Source organism: Schistocerca gregaria, chromosome 1 (assembly GCF_023897955.1).
Source record: "Schistocerca gregaria isolate iqSchGreg1 chromosome 1, iqSchGreg1.2, whole genome shotgun sequence".
Taxonomy (NCBI): Eukaryota; Metazoa; Arthropoda; class Insecta; order Orthoptera; family Acrididae; genus Schistocerca; species Schistocerca gregaria.
This window is the reverse complement of record NC_064920.1, coordinates 207,346,532-207,367,278: the sequence shown is the minus strand read 5'-3', so window position 1 is coordinate 207,367,278 and position 20,747 is coordinate 207,346,532. Positions and strand designations below refer to the sequence as shown.

Genomic DNA, 20,747 nt, shown 5'->3' with positions numbered 1-20,747 from the left:
GTGCCTCCGTGGCCGTGATCGTCTAGTGGTTAGGACATTGCGTTGTGGCCGCAATAACCCAGGTTCGAATCCTGGTCACGGCACTTTTTAAAGTTTTGCCTCGCTGTCGCTGCAATGACGATAGTGACCCACTGTTTGAAAACACTGTGCCCTCTTGATTTTTCGCTCATGTTCCGCGGGCTGCAGGTGCCAGTTATCAACACGCAATGCCGCCGCACGAAAGAGCGGGCAGCTGCCTGTGTAGTCAATCTCTGTTCGAATAGGGCAGTCGTTTGAGGTGCAATGGATGGGCAGCCAGTCGCAGCAGAACAGGAAGCTGCGTCGTGCACTGTTTCTACAAAAGCGAACAACACTGTCGCAGGTAGCGTGGCCGAGCGGTCTAAGGCGCTGGTTTAAGGCACCACTCTCTTCGGAGGCGTGGGTTCGAATCCCACCGCTGCCAATTTTTTCTCGTTTTTTGTGCCATTGCGGTGTTTTCTCTTGCGCTACAACGCAGCTCCTGTGACCGCCGTGCCGCGTAGGTAGCGTGGCCGAGCGGTCTAAGGCGCTGGTTTCAGGCACCAGTCTCTTCGGAGGCGTGGGTTCGAATCCCACCGCTGCCAACGTTTTCTGTCTCGAAAGCAGCAGCACTGGTTACCCGCGAAGGAAACAGCGCAGCAAGCCGTGAGCGCCTCTTTCTTAAATTGTCGTAGCACAGTGCGTGGTGCAACGACAGCATTCAGAGGAGCAGTTTGGAGTAATGATGCCTTGCGTTCGTGTTCATGAAATGTGTCCCGAGCATGCCGTTCTACAAAGTGGAAGCGTAGATTTTTACAGACGTCTTTCAATAGCGTGTTCGCCGGAGGAGCACTCGTGTCTTAATCCGGTGTGGTCTAGTGGCTAGGATACCTGGCTCTCACCCAGGAGGCCCGGGTTCGATTCCCGGCACCGGAAATGCCTATTTTGTTGCTCCTCTCATGCGACTTGGCCCGACTTAGCTCGACTGACGCTACGCTGACGCTTGCAGAAAACCACGTAAAGTATGACTGGCGGCCACAAGTGACGGCGAGAGAGATGCGACGTCTGCCCACCTCCTATCGAGGCACATACCTGTGGTCAACAGACTTGGAGGACTGCAAGACATTGCCACGGGTGGTGAATGCAGCTAACCCCTGTGCTTAGTGTCCTAATAGCGCGGGCACGTTCGTTTGCCAGTATACATGTAATGAAGAACGCGTCTGACACAGCTGTGGCGAGACACAGTGGCGAGACACAGTGGCTGAGCTTTGCTGTGCATCGCCACTTGCACACGCGAGAACTGCTTTCGGCGGTGCCTCCGTGGCCGTGATCGTCTAGTGGTTAGGACATTGCGTTGTGGCCGCAATAACCCAGGTTCGAATCCTGGTCACGGCACTTTTTAAAGTTTTGCCTCGCTGTCGCTGCAATGACGATAGTGACCCACTGTTTGAAAACACTGTGCCCTCTTGATTTTTCGCTCATGTTCCGCGGGCTGCAGGTGCCAGTTATCAACACGCAATGCCGCCGCACGAAAGAGCGGGCAGCTGCCTGTGTAGTCAATCTCTGTTCGAATAGGGCAGTCGTTTGAGGTGCAATGGATGGGCAGCCAGTCGCAGCAGAACAGGAAGCTGCGTCGTGCACTGTTTCTACAAAAGCGAACAACACTGTCGCAGGTAGCGAGGCCGAGCGGTCTAAGGCGCTGGTTTAAGGCACCAGTCTCTTCGGAGCCGTGGGCCCGAACACATCGCGCGCTCGCTGCGGCGTGTCGGGCGGTGTTTACGTGCGGATCGCGGTCGGCGGCGTGTGCTTCGCGGCGCTATTTCTTCAGTGTTTGTTATTCCTGTGAGTACTATGGATCTCGATCGTTCAGAGAATCGTGAGAACAATATTCAGTGCGCGTTTGATAGATCCGTCCGTCGCCCTACGGCTTTTGAGATTCACGAATGGATTAGAAACGAACTTCAATTGCCGAAAAGTGTAGTTCTTGGTGTTCAACTAGACGCGTTCCTTAACTCGTTATTTCTTAAACTGTCATCCTCAGATATGTGTGATTCTCTCGTCAATGTAAATGGTGGTGTACGTAAAATTAAGCACCTTGACGGTACAATTAGTGATGTTGTGCTATCGAACGTGGGTTATGGTATACGCACTGTTCGCGTGTTTAACCTGCCATTCGAAGTCCGTAATGAAACTATTTCTCGTAGTTTACTTCCGTATGGTACAGTGCTTTCGGTCGTAAAAGAGAAATGGTCGTCAGCTTATCATTACGACGTTGAGAACGGTGTTCGCAGTGTCCGCATGATTGTCCGACAGCATATACCGTCTTTTGTTGTTGTTGCTGGCCATCGGGCCTTTATTACTTATAGCGGTCAACCGGCAACCTGTTCTTTTTGCAATGGCACCGGACATTTTCGACAGGACTGTCCGAAACGTAGTCGCCCAGTGCAATTACCAAGGACAGACGGTCAGGATGAGGTGACGTGGGCGTCGGTCGCGCTTGGCGCCTCCCCCGCACGTGGGAGTCGTGTGTCTGCACCTGCGATTGCGACCGACGTTGTGGCAATGCACGTTACACCTTCCGTTCCTGTTGCTGATAGCTCCCCGGCGTTGCCTGTCGATGTAGCGGCCCCCGTGCCTGATACGCAGGCTGTTGATAGAATTGAGCTACCGATTGTGTCTGACCCTGTACCGGCAGCTGTAACGCTGTCCGTATCGGAACCCGTTCCAGAGGCTGCTCCCTCTGTTATGAATGAGAATGTGTCCGCTTCTGCCACCGTTGCTGTCGACCGTGAGGAGCGTCTTGACGCCCCCGCGGAACCCAAACCGCGTCGGGAAAGGCCTACTGAGAGGGCTGAAAACGTTACCCGCTTTCGCAGCGCGAGTATTTCAGGTGTTTCCTTCCGTAAGGCACGGACGCCGTCCCCGGTGGTGACTTGTGTTCCACCGTACAAGTCCACCTCTAAACAAAAGAAATTGCAACGGGCCTCGCAGCGCGCGGTTGTTGACTCGCGGCAGGCGCCGGCTTCCGATCGCCGTCGGCAGCGGCCTGCTGCTTGCAGTCAGCCCGAGGCGTTCGTGAGTTCCGCGGAATCCAAGCGGGACGAGAAAGTTCGACAGCTAAAGGTTCTCCTTACTAAAACGGAGCCTGTGGTGGCAAGCGGTATGGCGATGGACGTTGTTCAGGGCGTGTCGCCTGCACACTTGGCAGCTAAACGTAAATCGGACGACTCACATTGCCGTCGAATCCGGCCGCACTCGCAGGATTCTGGATCTGTTTCTGCCGTCGGCGCTGGACCTGCCACGGCGGCTCCTTCCGGTGCCGCTGTTAGTATGGACACGGAGGTGGTTCAGCCCCCCGTGTTTTCCGGTGATAAGTGTGACTGGGCGGCGGACGTGGAGGTGGACGACGGCACTGGAGCCGGTACGTAGCGTGACTTTGCTCTTTGCTTGGCAGCGTGATTGCATCCGCCGTTGCCTAAGTTTAACGTTGTTTTTTGTGGCGTATTCTTGTCTATTTTGTGTGACACCGGTCTGTTGCGCGTTTTAACCTGTATTTTCGCACGCGAGTGTAATTTTGGCAGTGCCACTGCACCCGTCGTTGTCTGTTTTTATTTGTTGTGTATTTTAAATGTGTTTGGTATTTTTCAATGTGTTGGGTGCCAGCCGCTCGTCGGCGGCACATTTTAGTCGTTCTTGCCGCTCACTTGGATCGTTACGGATACACGGTTGCTTTTCCAGATGTGCGCATTTATTTTTCACATACTTGTGTAGTTTTGTTGTCAATGGGGCCTGACACGTGGTTTTTGTGTGTTTACCCCGTTAATCTCAATACCATGTGCTGTCTTACCGGTGCGTGTGCCGCTTTTGTGGTGCGTATACTTTTTTTTTTCGCGCGTCTGATGTGTGACATCCGTTGCAGACATATTTTACTGTGCTTGCCACTTTCTTGCATTGTTTTAGCAGCACATGAGCATGCAATTTTTTTTGCGGACCCACGTTTTAGCCTTTGAAAGTGTCTGGTGTTTATTGTCCGCTGGCGGAATTTTTAGTCGTTTGTGTTGAAACAGTGTGTGCTCCTTGTGACGCCAATGCTTCCACCGTTGTGCACGCTTCTTTACTTCTTCTTTCTTCTTGTTATTTATTGTCTTTGCTGTGTCTGGTGTGTGCCCCCCGTCGGAGGCAATGTCTCATCGCTCATGCCGACGAGCTGCATGGTACAGCATTGGCGGCGCACATGTCGTTTTACTCTGTCCGTATCTTTTTGATATTTTACCTATGTCTACAGTCTCCACATATTGGGGGATAGCTTTTACCGTTGTTGTTGATTGCATGCGTCGTTTGGTAGCGCACACTACCTTTCATTATGCCACAACATGCCTTTGATTTACCTTGTGCGCGGCGTCGCCGGTTTGTTTTTATTTATTTATTTTTTATTTAGTGGTCCTGTCGCTCGACTGCGTCGTCCTCGCTGTGCCGGGTCACCTCTTATTGTATGTGTATGTTGTATCTTCTTATTTGTTGGTGTTTTAGCTGTGCTTGGCGTTCGGTAGCCTGCGGTGGATCTTTTTTTGCCGTTCATGTTCACGTGTTGCTTTGCTTTGGGGGCGCCCTTGTGACTGTTATTGTAGACCCTTCTTTCGTGTGTAATTTGTGTATGATACCTGCCACTTATCGGTATGCCATTTTTTCCGATCTTGTCTACATTACGCGTTATCTTCGCAGTGCTACTGCCTTGCTTCTTGTGCACACTGTATTTGTTGCTCCTTGCGTTGTGTATGGTTCCTGACACGCGTCGGTGGCATATACTTACTGTTAATGTTAACAAAATGCGTAGTCCTCATAAGGTCTTTGCCTTAAAAACTCTTTTATGTGAAACCCGTTGCCATGTCGCCTTTTTGCAAGAAGTGACACGGGAGGCTCTCCTGCTTTTAACCGATCTGAGTGACTACGTTATTGTGGATAATGTGGTGTCAGACAATGTCACCGGTACAGCTATTTTAGTCTGCCCCGGGCTCAATGTCACTAATATCGAGTGTCTCCCTACTGGCCGCGCTATTGCGTGCACTATTGAAGGCGTCACGTTTGTTAATGTTTATGCTCCTTCCGGTAGCGACTACGCGGCGCGGCGGCTCTTTTATAGTCAGGAGCTGTGTGAGGTTTTGCACCGGAATTCCGCTCATTTAATTCTCGGCGGTGATTTTAATGCGGTCACCGATGACCGCGATCAGGAGCCGCGCCCCAACAAGTGTCAGGAACTCCACACGCTTCTCACAAGTTTTAATCTGCAGGACACGTGGCGAATGCTCCACCCGGTTGACACCCAATTTACCTATTTTTATCCACAGGGACACAGCCGACTTGATCGGATCTATGTGTCATCGTCACTTGCGGCCCCGGTGGCTCGATCTGAGGTCAGGCCGGTTATTTTTTCAGATCACTGCAGTTATTTTTGTGAACTTTCGCTTCCATTTTTTAGGCCTTCCTATCGCCGAAATCTATGGAAGTTTAACTGCAGCCTGCTGGCCGACTCTCATTTTCAGCAGTGCTTCACTGATATGTGGCACAAACTTTTGCAGGCTAAACCCGGTGATAGTAGCGTTCTTGGGTGGTGGGTTGGCACTGCCAAACCTGCAGTCCGGACCTTTTTAATTAATTTTAGCCGAGACGCAGCGCACTGGCGTCGCTCGACGTCACAATTTTATCAGAGCTGTTTGAAGGACCTCGCCCGCCAAGTTACGGCCCAGCCGCATCTTCTTCCCATTTTCAAACAATTTCAGGCCGAACTTTTGACCGATCTGCGGCGAAAGGGTAGAGGGCCGGTTACTCGGTGCCAGCCTGTGGGTGCCGTAGACGGGGAGCCGCTCTCTATCTATCATCTTAACAGAGAGCGGAAGATGCGCGAACGATTGGCCTTTAATGCGTGGGTCACTCGGGATGGAATAAAGACTTCCGACAGGATGACGATTGAGAGAGAAATCCACGCACATTTTGAGTCTCTCTTTCGGGACGTTGATGTCGAACCCGCTGCGCTGCGTCGTCTTTTACAGGGGATTCCTAATGTTTTACGTCGCACAGACCGTGTCCATCTTAATGAGGCTTTTACGTCCGACGAATTGCACGAAGCTGTCAAGCGAAGTCCTAGGGGGAAATCTCCCGGAATCGACGGCATTCCCGCTGAATTTTATTTACAGTTTTTTAACCTTTTACGCGATACGTTAACCGGTATCGCGAATGAAATTCTTAATGGCGCTCCTCTACCAACGGAATTTGCAGCGGGATGCATCACGCTCATTCCAAAATCGAAAGCGACGCCGAATATCCACACTGTTCGACCGATCACTCTGTTAAACGCGGACTATAAGATCATGGCGAGGTGCGTCGCGCACAGACTGCGGCAAGTCATGCCGCGCGTTCTCTGTGAACATCAGACGTGTGCTGTGCGTGACAGGAATATTTTTGATGCCGTTCTGGCCTATAGGGACTGTATCGGCTTTGTACGTGGCAACAGAGTTCGGTCGGCAGCCATTATGTTGATCGATTTCCAGAATGCGTTTGACAGGGTTGGCCATGCCTATTTGCGGCGTGTCATGATTGCAATGGGCTTTGGCCGTAAGTTTACCCACACGGTTCAGGGTTTTTTGAGCAATGCCACGTCGAGTGTCATCGTCAATGGGTCCCTCAGTCAGCCTATACGTCTAACTCGCTCGGTCAGACAGGGTTGCCCGTTGTCAATGACACTTTACGCTTTGGCGCTCGACCCGCTGCTGCGGTCTATCTGCCGCGAGTGTCCCGGGATCCAACTTGGGGAAGATCGCCTCACTTGTCGGGCTTATGCCGACGATCTTGGGGTGTTCTTGGGTCGGCCGGCCGATGTAGATACCCTGTACTCTGTTCTCCGGCTGTTTGAGAAGGCGACGGGGGCCGTTGTGAATGTTCACAAGACGGTTTTGCTGCCTCTTACTCCACGCATGAGCCATGTGCGTCGAAATTGGTTCAGTGTTGTGCAGCAGCACAAAGTCCTGGGGGTTATTTTATCTGATAATCCTCAGCGCATGGAGGCTCTGAATTGGCGTCCCGTCTTACACACAATTAGGGCGGTTGTTAAAATTCATGCGGCCCGGCATTTGGCGCTCCATGACAAGGTGCATCTCATTAACACTACCATCTTAGCTCGAGCGTGGTATTTAGCACAGGTTCTCCCGGTTCCTAAGCTTCTAGATCGCGCTATTAAACAGGCCGTCTACTGGCTCCTATGGAAAGGGGACATTTTCAAGGTTTCGTTAGCCACCTGCACCTTACATCCGGCCGATGGGGGACTCGGTCTGGTGGATTTTTCCGCCAAATGCGCGGCGCTCCTCCTCAAACGGACTACGGCCGTATTGGAGAAAGGCACCAGCAGTGCCACGGTCAGGTTGTTCACCCAATACCGCCCACCTTCCGTGGTTGCTCCGGTCTCTGTCAGCCACATACCCTTTGCGCTGAATTACGTGCGGCGTTTTTATTTTAACAGCAGCTATCTTGCGCATAGTGGCTCCAGCGGGGGCCGTGTGGGCGACATTGTCCGTGCTCTGCGGGGATTACCGGCCAGAAACAAGTGGGAGTACCGCCTACCACATACTGACTGGCGGACAGTTTGGCGCAACATCACCTCCCCCGTGCTTCCTGCACCTGTCAGAGCGTCACTTGCTGCTTTATATTTAATGACCCACCGCCTAATTTCTTATGGTGGGTCTTATATAGCCTCTTGGCCGCTGTGGCTGGGTCCGGGGTCCGGAGTGGCTGATTGTGCCATCACCCCGGCTCCCGTCCCCACCCACACCGTTGCCCGTGTCCCGCCACGTGGAGGCGGGCTTTGTATGGTTCTTATCTTTTTTTTTTTTTTTTTTTTTTTTTTTTTTTTTGTTATTGTGCAGCATATTAAAATCTTAAAACTAATATAAAATATAAAATAAGTAGGATACAGACAGACAGACAAGTATACGAAAGAATTAAGAAAATAATAATACAAAAACTTAATAATTAATGGATGTTTGGAAGAAGTAGAGAAAAGGGAAAGGAATAGGGAAAGGAATGGTGTAGTATGGGCCCGTCACCTGGTTGTGGGCGGCGTCCAGGGTCTTGGAATGATCCTCAAGTCGCTTGACGTCGCTCACCATTCCTTCTAATGTCTGCCATTCTAAGTACTTACTTAACTATGGAAGGTTGAGGTACATTAGCCAACTAACCCTCCATGTCTAGTCTGCAAAGTTACCTTGTGATGAATAACAAATGATGCCCAGCTTTATGATCTGGCTCAGAAGTTATTGGTGGAAAGTTGTTATGGTAATGGTAATAGAGGTGAGATGGAATGTGGCTGTTTATTTCGGGCTTGCATGGCTCCTAATAAAGACTGTTCGGTTGTTAGCACCTCCCGGCCCCGCCGACAACACGGCCTGAACGGTGGTTTTCCCCGATCTACAAGATGTATCTGTCGGGTTGGGCTCAGTCAAGAGGAACTATAATTAAGATCCTTCCATCCAGGCCGTGTGCCGCCTCTTACCAGGAGGCGTAGGTCCCTTGAGGAGGTGCCTACCTTTAAGCTTTGGCTTCGATGGTATTGGTAAAATAGTGGTTATGGTAGCGGTTGTACAGGTGCATTAAAACTGACAATTTGTGTTGAAGCAATAAGGCTTATGATACTGCATAATGCGTTAGTTAGCACCTCCCGGCCCCGCCAGCAACACAGCCTGAAAGGTGGTTTTCCCCGATCTACAATATGTATCCGTCGGGTTGGGCTCAGTCAAGAGGGACCACAATTAAGATCCTTCCATCCAGGCCGTGCGCTGCCTCTTACCAGAAGGCGTAGGTCCCTTGAAGAGGTGCCTAGCTTTAAGCTCATGTTAGACATGGAGGTACTATTAACTATATACATATTTACATTTAGGTGCAATCAGTTTTCCAGAATTTATGTGACATATGCACCATTTGTCGGTCTTTCGGGAAAAGTCTTTGAGGCCACTTTAGTTGACACTATGGGTCATACGCGCTGGACGCCTCAATATCTGTGTTGGTGCCTTGGTCTGCATCTGTGTCTTCTTCTTCTTCACTCGATGTATCAGTAATGTCTGTGATCCCCTGGGCATCCTGTTGTCTGGTTGTGCCGACTTGCCTTCTGTATGGTCTGTTGCGTAAATATTCAGCATGTTGAATCTTTGAGATTTCGTCAGTCAGTGTATTAAGTTCAGTCCACCTTTCAGGATCGCGTACTATGGCATGTAGTTCATTTTGTGTGTTCAAGTGGTCTACGTGTACTGTGTGTCTTGTGATCGTGCGTTGTCCGCAGAAAAAGACGATGTGTTCAGGGGAACCTTCTTCCCCGCATGTGCATCTATTAGTCTGCTGCAGACTCACGCGGTTCAGGTGCGTGGGATAGGGGCCGTGTCCTGTGATGAAGTGTACCATACCGCGGCTGGGATCGATATGTTTCAGTTTTAGTCTTTCCCGGATGTCAGGGAAGAAGTTGTATACTCGGCGGCCCTTATCGCTGTTGTCCCACTCGCTCTGCCAGGTATCCACTCGCCATGTTTTAAGTTGGCGTGTTGACTCAATCGGTACACCAGTGATCTGCCGAACCTGGTCTATTCTCCCCATCCTAAGCCAGTACATTGCTGCACGGTACCTGATTGTGATGTCTATTGGGAAGATTCCCATGACCACACATAGTGCATCAATTGACGTTGTGTTGAAGGCCCCAGTTAATCGAAGTAAAACACTTCTTTGTCCTCTACGTACGATGGTTCTGTTGGTTGAGACACTCAATCTGTGAGCCCATGTACTGGCAGCAAAGCATAGTACTGACTCGAAGAGAGCACAATGGTATGTTCGTGTGACTGACAGGGGTAGTCTAAATTGTTCCGAATTTAGCCTTGCCAGTTTGTGTAGTAGCTTTTCTGCTTTGTTTGTGCATATTCGCATGTGTTCGTGGAAGTTCAAACGTTCGTCAATGTATACTCCTAGATAGCGTGTAACCGCGAGTCTTTTTATGTTTGTGTCCCCTATTTTGACTGTTGGGTTCCTGCGTAGGATGCCCTTTAACAGTGTGTATGTTGTTTTGGTTTCTGCTATCTTTAGTTTGTTCTTAGCACACCATTTGGTTATTGTATGAAGTGTTCCACTGGCTCTTTCTTCTAGCTGGGCCCGGTTATTTGCTGATACAACCACGAGTAGATCGTCAGCATAGGCGACAACTCCATCTGTCAAAGTGTGCTCCTCTAGTAACTGTAGGAGCGGTTCAATCACTATGTCCCAGAAGATGGGGCCGCAGATCGACCCTTGTGGACAGCCTTTTGTAATACGTTTGATTACTTTCTGATTGTCCATGTGCCAAACGACTGTCCTGTCTTTGCAATAGTCGATGAAGCTATTGTACAGGGATTCCGGCACCTGCAGGTGTCTGAGCCTCTTGAACAAGGCCGGCCACCACAGGTTATCGAAAGCACCTGATATATCTATCATAATGGCAAGTGTGTATTTGTTAGGTGTGTTATGTACTATTTGGAGTGCTCTGTTTATTGCGTCGTCTATAGATTTCCCTTCCCTGAAGCCGTATTGGTGTGGTGTTAGTCCCCGTAGTGTTCTATGTGCTCGTAATCGTTTACAAAGTAGTTTCTCTTGTATTTTACCCAGTGTGTTGATGAGGCATATCGGTCTGTATGACTTGGGATCTGAGGGGTCTTTGTCTGGGGCTTTTTTGATGATGACCGCCTTCGAGGACTTCCACACTGCAGGCACTCGACCCAGCCTTAATGCGTCGTTTAGCAATGTTGTGAGATATGGGGTGATCTGCGGTGCAATTTGTTTTAGTACCTCAGAGTGGATACCGTCTGGTCCTGGCGCCTTTTTGTTTTTTAGTTCTGAAATCGCTATCGCGACTTCTTCCTGTGCAAAAGGACAGACGACAGTTGGTGTAATGTATGCTGTGTCGAGTTCGCGTCTCAGTGCTGCTTGTTCTGGTGTGTCAGTGTCAGCGATGTCATCAGGCAGGAGTTTGCTTAGCAGGAACTCCGCTGTGCGTCTCCAGCCCTTAGTCATCGCGCCGTCTTCCTGTCGCAACGTTCCCAGAACCAGTGGGCTCTTTACTTTTTCTGTCACTATTTTGTATGGTTCCCCCCAAATGTTTAGTTGTGTTTGTGCTGCTACATGGCTGTTCCAGTGGTCTTTCCTGGTCTTATTCAGCTCGAGTTTGTACCTGTCCTTGGCAAGCCGGTAGTCGTGTAGTCGTATTTGTCTTTCTCTGTCTGAGATTGCTCGTTGATAAAGCTTACGCTTACGTTTTGAGTCCTGTTTGAGTCGCGTTAATTGTGTGGTCCATGGAATGTTTTGGTGTTTTATCTTGCTTTGTGTAGGTATGCAGGTGTTCTGTATTTTTGTGATGATGTCCGTCAGCATGTGTGCTCGGAAGTCAACGCTACCGGTGATGTCGTGCAATGTGTGCTCATGTATTGTTCGTCTGACCCTATTCCAATCCGTTTTGTTAAATAACAGTCTTTTGGGTTGTGTGACTGAGTTGATGTTGGATGTACCATTTAAGGTTAGTGTGATGATGTTGTGGTCGCTAGCTGTGATCTGATCATGTACAGTCCAGTCTCGTACATGGTTAATGGCAGCATTGTTGGCGATGGTAATGTCTATGTTTGATGTGTAGCCGTTGTGTCCGGTGTAAGTCGGGTGGTGTCCTTCTTCGTTGAGTATGTGGAGTCCATTTTCATTAATGATGTCGTTTATGATTCTGCCTCTGTCGTCAGTTCTGTCTGAATGCCACAGGGTGGATCTGGCATTTATGTCTGCACAGATAAGTAGTTTCTTGTTGCCAGCATAATTTGCAAGATCTCTAATGAGGTCTGCATATGGCATAATGCTGTGACAGAATTGGGCGTACAGCGACGCGATGATCCACGTATCCCCCTTGTGCGTGACTTCGACTGTAGCTAGGTGTTCAGAACAGAGTTCTGTGATTTTCACCGGGTATATTTCTTTGTTTAGAATTGTGACGGATGCCTTGCAGCCCGCCCCCTCCGCAACTGTCACCGCGCCTGGAGGGAGATTAGGGATTTGACCTATTCTGGTATATGGCTCCTGTAAACAGAGAATATCACTTCTTAGTTCACGTAGGGCTTGTGGGAGCTCCGAGTTGACGAGTATACTCCGCATAGCATTAAGCTGTGCTAATAGCAGTTCGGGTGTTTAACAGTGGCGTAGCACTTGCTGCCAGTTTGACTATAATCGAAGTATGTTCTCCCATGAGCCCTAACGTGATCCTTATATAGCTTATCTAGGTCGAATGGCTCCTCCCTGCGCGCGCACACCTGCATGAGCAGATTAAGCAGGCTGTCAGGATCCGTCGGAATGTTTTCTGTTTTGAGAATGAGTCTGTCGGTTTGCTCCGATGTACGAAAACAGACCGAATCTCCATATGGATGTAGGGTGCGAATAAGCATCCGTTGTGCCGTCTCTAATATGTCCCTCTTCTCTAGCCTACTTAATTTTACATTTAGGTCTAACTTATCGTATTTAAAACTAGTGGTGGTGGTGGCGTGTGTTGACGTGCCCGCTGCCGTGTCGTGCCGTGGTGGTGTAGTGGAGTCGTTGTGCGCCTCTGCGAGAAGCGCTGGATGGGTGCCCATGTTGGTCGTTGCGGGGGATTCCAATGGCGTTGACGTTGCGGTTGTTGATTTGGGAACTGAGGGTGTGTTTACACCACTGGGGGGAATCACTATTTTGACACAAGGTGTTGGAACAGCCGGCAATTGCCGCGGTTGGTCGTCACACGCTTTCACTTTTTTAACTCTCTTAGGCTGTTTAGGTTTATTACGTGGGTTTAGTTTCTTGAAGGCTGTGATTATTTTTGTGTGTTTTTTGTGTGTTTCATTTGTGCTGTCTTGTTGTGTTTTAGATGTGTTGGGTGAGTGTACCTTAGTTCTAATTCGCTCTGACACGAGTTGGTTCTCACAGGTCTGCTCTTCGTCATTATTTGCATCGGTCGTATCAGCTTTGAGTATGATATGCGCACTGTCAGCTTTAGTTGCGGTTGTTGCCCCGACTTTATGCGTGTCATTTGCGGTGTCGGTCAGTGCTGTGGCCTGTTCAAGATTGGCATTGGGATTTGGTGGATCATTTTTGTGTACGCTACATTCTCTGGCGTAGGGGCAGTGATAGACGTCATCTTCTTCCTCTGCCGATGAGTAAGTGTGAGTTATTATTCGTTTGGATTGAATGCAGCCTGGGGTGTCTGATTTGTCTGTGTCTTTCGTTTGAGTTCCAGTTTCGCTGGCTTGCATAACGGTAGGGTTCAAAGTCTCACCTAAAACGAACTTAACTGGTTTGATATATCCTTCGCATTTCGTGGTATCGTATGTGCGTCGTTGTGTTGGAGTAGAAGGGCCTCGTTGGGTCGTTGGTGGTGTTATTTTGCATGGTTGCTCTGGTTGGTCATATGTGTTGTAGCATCCTGATCTGTCAGTGTCGGAGTATGGGGTTACCATGTCTAATCTTAGTAGTTCGTCTTCAAGTTCGTCTATCCTGTTAATGAGGGTCGTCTGAAACGTCATCCAGTACCTTATCTGTCTTTTAATTAGTTTGGCGGGTTCTGGTACTATTTGTCCTGTCAATGTGAGATCGTCAATGTATTCGGTAACTGCGTGAAGGCTGTCTTCCAGGTTTGTACTGTTCATCAAGCCTGGGATGTATCCATTGTTGGGGTAGTCGTCTGGTAACAGTTTTTGCCTCTTACGCCAGAGTATTGCACGTAGGTGGTTTCGGTTTTTTGTCGAAGGTGACTTGTATGACTTCGTTTTAGCAGGGTGTGATTTGTGGAGCAGGTCAGTTGACGCAGGGGGGTGTTCAGTTGCCATAGTCAGTGCTGTCAATTAGTCTGTCAAGCAGTTGTTTGTAGGTCTGGCAGACCCCACCCCTACTCTTATTGCAAATTCTGTTTCTATTCCTACAGGGAATACAATCGATGGGTTCTGATGCACGGCACTCTGCGCGTTTGTGACCCTTCTTGCCACACCTTGAACAGGTCGCACTTGTGTCTGCGCAAGCTTTGGTTGTGTGGCCTAGGTCACAACAATTGTAACACTGGCTTACGGAGGTAAAGTCTTTGACGGTTAATGATTGAAAGTCTATGTACACCCTTCCTTTTTTAGTGAGATACCAATAAATTCTGGGTGTAACCTCCAACACCTGATGGTTATATCCCTTTCCTTTTGGACCTGTGCGGAATCTGATTTTGACGTCTCTGTCAAATTCGTCTTTTGTGAGATCGTCGCTGAGGTTCTGCTCGTACAGACACTCCAGAAATTCTCTATCTGAGATAGTGTCTGTAACTCGGTGGACTATCACCAGAGGTTGCCGTTTTCTAGGCCCTTCACACGCAATGTTCTCTATGTCTTTCGTCTTTTCTATGATTTTACGGCAGTCCTCCTGTGTTGCTGCTTCGACAATGACGGCTGTCTTCGTGTTTCTTATCGATTTTATATGTAAGTTATCACGTCTTGGGTTTATTTTTTGTGTCAGTGTTTGTTGTACTGTTTTTGTGTCTTGATTGTTTGTTGATTTTATGAACAATGTTGTTGTCTGTTTGGCTTTGGCCGCCTCAATGCGTTTAAGTTCTTTGGGTGCGGTGGATAGAGCTGCAGCATATGTTAATGTTTTGGCCTGTTGCTGCGCTTGTTCAGTGACTTTCCCTGTCAGTTCCCTGATCTGGTCTCTAAGTTCCTGATTTATTTCAACAAGCTTGGAGTTGTCCTCCTCTAGTTTATTAACCTGTTCGGTGAGTGTCTCAATGCGTAGGTCCTTTACTGGATCTGCTGAGTATTGCAATTCTCGCAGTAGATCTTTATTCTGTTCTTGCAGCAGTTCGACCTTGGCTTCTGCTGACGTAAGTTGAAATGCCAACGGGAATATTTTATTCCGTATTGTGTTCAGTACACTACTAGACACGTGTTTAGCCTTCAGTTCCGCTGCAATGTCATTCAGTAGCTCGTCAATTGCAGCGATCTTTTGGCTCGGCGACATGACGGCATATTCGTGAATACCAGACGCCATGCCTATTTGCGACACTTTGTTACTGATGTTTGCCCTGCCAGGTGGCCCTCTTGTCGATGTCGGTGTGGTGCTTGCACCACTAAGTTGTCGTACTCGATCCAGGGTTGCGTGTTTATGTGGTGACTACTCGGTTGCCGAAAGGGCGCTACGCTGTTACATGGCCGGCGGTGGAAAAAAAAAAAAAAAAAAAAAAAAAAATCTCCAAAGCGATATGCCAAGGCGCTGTGCTAAAGCGATGCGCCAAAAGCGATACGTCGTGCTGCGCGGCTGAGTGCGGATAAGGTGGTCACGCACGCGCGGGCCAGCTGATACTGCGCCTCGCGGTCTGGCTTCGCTCGGCAGTCGGCCACGCAGTTCACGCGCGTGAATAGATGCCGATTGTGCAGTTGTGCAGTTCCCGTGCGCTGCTGCCTCCCGCGGCTGGGCGCAGGACTACGTGTCGCGCTTAGCAACGCGGGCACGCGTCGGCCAATGCACTATAGCCCACTTTCGGAACTTGCACACAGCGCGCCTCTGCCAGCGCCCGGCGTTCTACTTACGGGACTTGCGTTCCGTCACTGTGTTCGGTATATCGGTTTGTGTCTTTCGTGTTTGTCAAAACTGTTTTCTGCTAAATCCGTTAATATTATAATTACCGAACCGAAACTTTTGCAGGAGCTTTGCTACACTGTCGTATGTCTTAGACTCGCTTTTGGTAGACTTTCATCATCCTAGAGCAGAAAACACTCCTGCCATATGTTATGGTCTTGACTCGCCACACGTGAACTTTTCCGTTCGTGGTTTTTCCAACACTTCACAAGCTATGGTTAGTAACGTTAGTAACGTCAATTGTTCCTAGGGGTGTTAGTAATGTTTCTCGAGTGTTAGTTGAAGGTGGAAATACCTTTGAAGAGGTCCACTGTAGTCCAATGGGTGCAGATGCGACGTCACATTTAGCACCTTTTCCCCCGTAAAACGCGAGGAAATTTCACTGCACTATATCACAGCACACTTAATCGATGCCTTGCACTGTTTTTAGGCACACGCTGACGCGATTTTCCGCGAAAAACCCGACACGAATACTGTAGAGACGGGAGCGCGCGCGAAACACGTCCGCTCGGCTCCTGTGTAGCTGAATGCTAAACTGCACTCTATTCATCTGAGTCCGTCCCCTGCATGCGAAGAGTGCCATGTCGAAGATACCATTCAACATCGTTTCGTGTGCCGTCGGTTCCGTGCTGTGTGGGACACTGCTCGGGATATGATTCGTCTCGTCAACAGGGTGTCTACAGCGCAGGTGACAGTGGCGGATGCAATCGTACCTCAGTGTAAGGCGTTTCCATCCACCAAACGCAATGCCACGATCTGGTTACTCGGCCATACAATTTATTCACTCTTTTGTCTCAAACTGACGGATCGATTGGATTTTCTCACCTACTTATGGACTGAGCACGGCAAGTACCGTGTTCGTACTGATTATGTTATGACTTTTGCAAATTTTTTGCATGTCGCTTTGGCGCATGCTTTTGCTCCTTACCGATGTCGACTTAATTAACTTTACACTTTCCAGCTTAAAACTGTGACGTGATAGTGAGAGAGTTCGTTTAGCGATGCATGTATATTCAGTATAAGGAACGAAAAATATGACGTAATCGGGAGACATTTCTCCCTTGGGAATTGCCTCGTATATGGTGTTATGCGAGGATTTTTGTTTTCCTTTCTTTATTATCCTCTTGTTTTCCACTCTGCCATGTTATGGTATGGGATCGTGATGCTGCGAGGACATTTCATTGTGTTTACTTGCTTTTAGTTTGGTCAGGATTGCTAGTGTGCTTTTCTTAATTGAATTGCATTATTTCTTTTCTTTCTTGTTTCTTTGGAGTGAACATCGCACCTTTTTTTTCCATTTTTTCACGGTGAGCGTCCGTGTTAATTGACTTCTCCATTGCTGGATGGCGTTTTGCTTTGTGTGCTGAATGGATTTTTCTTTGACTGATTTCCGAAAGTAATATATAGTTGTTTTTTATTTTCCGCTTCACGAGCAATCGCATGTTTCCTTTGATTTCCGTGAAGATCCACACCTTTCCGTTAACCCTTTCACCAACAATGCCTCAGAGGAAGGAGGCTTACTTTTCATTTTGCTTTGGTCAACGTTCGTTTTCGTTTAAGTTCCATCTGGCAACAGCACTAACTATAGCTGAGAAGCTCGCCGACGAAGGCGTTACTTGGAGAGCGAAAGGACGGGCTATAAGGGGAGATGGGAGGCCCGCAAAAAATTCTAATTAAAAAAAAAAAAAAAAAAAAAAGCTGCCAATTTTTTCTCGTTTTTTGTGCCATTGCGGTGTTTTCTCTTGCGCTACAACGCAGCTCCTGTGACCGCCGTGCCGCGTAGGTAGCGTGGCCGAGCGGTCTAAGGCGCTGGTTTAAGGCACCACTCTCTTCGGAGGCGTGGGTTCGAATCCCACCGCTGCCAATTTTTTCTCGTTTTTTGTGCCATTGCGGTGTTTTCTCTTGCGCTACAACGCAGCTCCTGTGACCGCCGTGCCGCGTAGGTAGCGTGGCCGAGCGGTCTAAGGCGCTGGTTTCAGGCACCAGTCTCTTCGGAGGCGTGGGTTCGAATCCCACCGCTGCCAACGTTTTCTGTCTCGAAAGCAGCAGCACTGGTTACCCGCGAAGGAAACAGCGCAGCAAGCCGTGAGCGCCTCTTTCTTAAATTGTCGTAGCACAGTGCGTGGTGCAACGACAGCATTCAGAGGAGCAGTTTGGAGTAATGATGCCTTGCGTTCGTGTTCATGAAATGTGTCCCGAGCATGCCGTTCTACAAAGTGGAAGCGTAGATTTTTACAGACGTCTTTCAATAGCGTGTTCGCCGGAGGAGCACTCGTGTCTTAATCCGGTGTGGTCTAGTGGCTAGGATACCTGGCTCTCACCCAGGAGGCCCGGGTTCGATTCCCGGCACCGGAAATGCCTATTTTGTTGCTCCTCTCATGCGACTTGGCCCGACTTAGCTCGACTGACGCTACGCTGACGCTTGCAGAAAACCACGTAAAGTATGACTGGCGGCCACAAGTGACGGCGAGAGAGATGCGACGTCTGCCCACCTCCTATCGAGGCACATACCTGTGGTCAACAGACTTGGAGGACTGCAAGACATTGCCACGGGTGGTGAATGCAGCTAACCCCTGTGCTTAGTGTCCTAATAGCGCGGGCACGTTCGTTTGCCAGTATACATGTAATGAAGAACGCGTCTGACACAGCTGTGGCGAGACACAGTGGCGAGACACAGTGGCTGAGCTTTGCTGTGCATCGCCACTTGCACACGCGAGAACTGCTTTCGGCGGTGCCTCCGTGGCCGTGATCGTCTAGTGGTTAGGACATTGCGTTGTGGCCGCAATAACCCAGGTTCGAATCCTGGTCACGGCACTTTTTAAAGTTTTGCCTCGCTGTCGCTGCAATGACGATAGTGACCCACTGTTTGAAAACACTGTGCCCTCTTGATTTTTCGCTCATGTTCCGCGGGCTGCAGGTGCCAGTTATCAACACGCAATGCCGCCGCACGAAAGAGCGGGCAGCTGCCTGTGTAGTCAATCTCTGTTCGAATAGGGCAGTCGTTTGAGGTGCAATGGATGGGCAGCCAGTCGCAGCAGAACAGGAAGCTGCGTCGTGCACTGTTTCTACAAAAGCGAACAACACTGTCGCAGGTATCGTGGCCGAGCGGTCTAAGGCGCTGGTTTCAGGCACCAGTCTCTTCGGAGCCGTGGGCCCGAACACATCGCGCGCTCGCTGCGGCGTGTCGGGCGGTGTTTACCTGCGGATCGCGGTCGGCGGCGTGTGCTTCGCGGCGCTATTTCTTCAGTGTTTGTTATTCCTGTGAGTACTATGGATCTCGATCGTTCAGAGAATCGTGAGAACAATATTCAGTGCGCGTTTGATAGATCCGTCCGTCGCCCTACGGCTTTCGAGATTCACGAATGGATTAGAAACGAACTTCAATTGCCGAAAAGTGTAGTTCTTGGTGTTCAACTTGACGCGTTCCTTAACTCGTTATTTCTCAAACTGTCATCCTCAGATATGTGTGATTCTCTCGTCAATGTAAATGGTGGTGTACGTAAAATTAAGCACCTTGACGGTACAATTAGTGATGTTGTGCTATCGAACGCGGGTTATGGTATACGCACTGTTCGCTTGTTTAACCTGCCATTCGAAGTCCGTAATGAAACTATTTCTGCTAGTTTACTTCCGTATGGTACAGTGCTTTCGGTCGTAAAAGAGAAATGGTCGTCAGCTTATCATTACGACGTTGAGAATGGTGTTCGCAGTGTCCGCATGATTGTCCGACAGCATATTCCGTCTTTTGGTGTTGTTGCTGGCCATCGGGTGTTTATTACTTATAGCGGTCAACCGGCAACCTGTTCTTTCTGCAATGGTACCGGACATTTTCGACAGGACTGTCCGAAACGTAGTCGCCCTGTGCAATTACCACGGACAGACGGTCAGGACGAGGTGACGTGGGCGTCGGTCGCGCTTGGCGCCTCCCCCGCACGTGCGAGTCGTGTGTCTGCACCTGAGCTTGCGACCGACTTTGTTGCTATGGACGTTACACCTTCCGTTCCTGTTGCTGATAGCTCCCCGACGTTGCCTGTGATTTCTTTGCCTGTGGATGTAGCAGCCACTGTGCCTGACACGCAGGCTGTTGATAGAATTGAACTACCGATTGTGTCTGACCCTGTACCGGCAGCTGTAACGCTGTCCGTATCGGAACCCGTTTCAGAGGCTGCTCCCTCTGTTATGAATGAGAATGTGTCCGCTTCTGCCACCGTTGCTGTTGATCGTGAGGAGCGTCTTGACGCCCCCGCGGAACCCAAACCACGTCGCGAAAGGCCGACTGAGAGGGCTGAAAACGTTACCCGCTTTCGCAGCGCGAGTATTTCAGGTGTTTCCTTCCGTAAGGCGCGGACGCCGTCCCCGGTGGTGACTTGTGTTCCACCGTACAAGTCCCCCTCTAAGCAAAAGAAATTGCAACGGGCCTCGCAGCGCGCGGTTGTTGACTCGCGGCAGGCGCCGGCTTCCGATCGCCGTCGGCAGCGTCCTGTTGCTTGCAGTCAGCCCGAGGCGTCCGTGAGTTACGCGGAATCCAAGCGGGACGAGAAAGTTCGACAGCTAAAGGTTCTCCTTACTAAAAAGGAGCCTGTTGTGGCAAGCGGTATGGCGATGGACGTTGTTCAGGGCGTGTCGCCTGCACACTTGGCAGCCAAACGTAAATCGGACGACTCACATTGCCGTCGCATCCGGCCGCACTCGCAGGATTCTGGATCTGTTTCTGCCGTCGGCGCTGGACCTGCCACGGCGGCTCCTTCCGGTGCCGCTGTTAGTATGGACACTGAGGTGGTTCAGCCCCCCGTGTTTTCCGGTGATAAGTGCGACTGGGCGGCGGACGTGGAGGTGGACGACGGCACTGGAGCCGGTACGTAGCGTGACTTTGCTCTTTGCTTGGCAGCGTGATTGCATCCGTCGTTGCCTAAGTTTAACGTTGTTTTTTGTGGCGTATTCTTGTCTATCTTGTGTGACACCGGTCTGTTGCGCGTTTTAACCTGTATTTTCGCACGCGAGTGTAAGTTTGGCAGCGCCACTGCACCCGTCGTTGTGTGTTTTTATTTGTTGTGTATTTTAATGTGTCTGGTATTTTT

At 49.7% G+C, this 20,747-nt stretch overlaps 9 non-coding genes across 9 annotated transcripts; all 9 read left to right on the top strand.

Moving 5' to 3' along the window:
- Positions 1 to 11: 11 nt before the first annotated feature.
- Trnah-gug (transfer RNA histidin (anticodon GUG)) lies at positions 12 to 83 on the top strand. The gene has a single exon. It is a non-coding gene; the product is annotated as a tRNA-His (tRNA).
- A 277-nt stretch (positions 84 to 360) lies between these two features.
- Positions 361 to 442, top strand: Trnal-aag (transfer RNA leucine (anticodon AAG)). Its single transcript has one exon. It is a non-coding gene; the product is annotated as a tRNA-Leu (tRNA).
- Positions 443 to 520: 78 nt separating this feature from the next.
- On the top strand, positions 521 to 602 carry Trnal-cag (transfer RNA leucine (anticodon CAG)). The gene has a single exon. It is a non-coding gene; the product is annotated as a tRNA-Leu (tRNA).
- Positions 603 to 861: 259 nt separating this feature from the next.
- Positions 862 to 933, top strand: Trnae-cuc (transfer RNA glutamic acid (anticodon CUC)). Its single transcript has one exon. It is a non-coding gene; the product is annotated as a tRNA-Glu (tRNA).
- Positions 934 to 1,320: 387 nt separating this feature from the next.
- On the top strand, positions 1,321 to 1,392 carry Trnah-gug (transfer RNA histidin (anticodon GUG)). Its single transcript has one exon. It is a non-coding gene; the product is annotated as a tRNA-His (tRNA).
- Positions 1,393 to 17,451: 16,059 nt separating this feature from the next.
- Trnal-aag (transfer RNA leucine (anticodon AAG)) lies at positions 17,452 to 17,533 on the top strand. The gene has a single exon. It is a non-coding gene; the product is annotated as a tRNA-Leu (tRNA).
- Positions 17,534 to 17,611: 78 nt separating this feature from the next.
- Trnal-cag (transfer RNA leucine (anticodon CAG)) lies at positions 17,612 to 17,693 on the top strand. Its single transcript has one exon. It is a non-coding gene; the product is annotated as a tRNA-Leu (tRNA).
- A 259-nt stretch (positions 17,694 to 17,952) lies between these two features.
- Trnae-cuc (transfer RNA glutamic acid (anticodon CUC)) lies at positions 17,953 to 18,024 on the top strand. Its single transcript has one exon. It is a non-coding gene; the product is annotated as a tRNA-Glu (tRNA).
- Positions 18,025 to 18,411: 387 nt separating this feature from the next.
- On the top strand, positions 18,412 to 18,483 carry Trnah-gug (transfer RNA histidin (anticodon GUG)). The gene has a single exon. It is a non-coding gene; the product is annotated as a tRNA-His (tRNA).
- Positions 18,484 to 20,747: the final 2,264 nt, after the last annotated feature.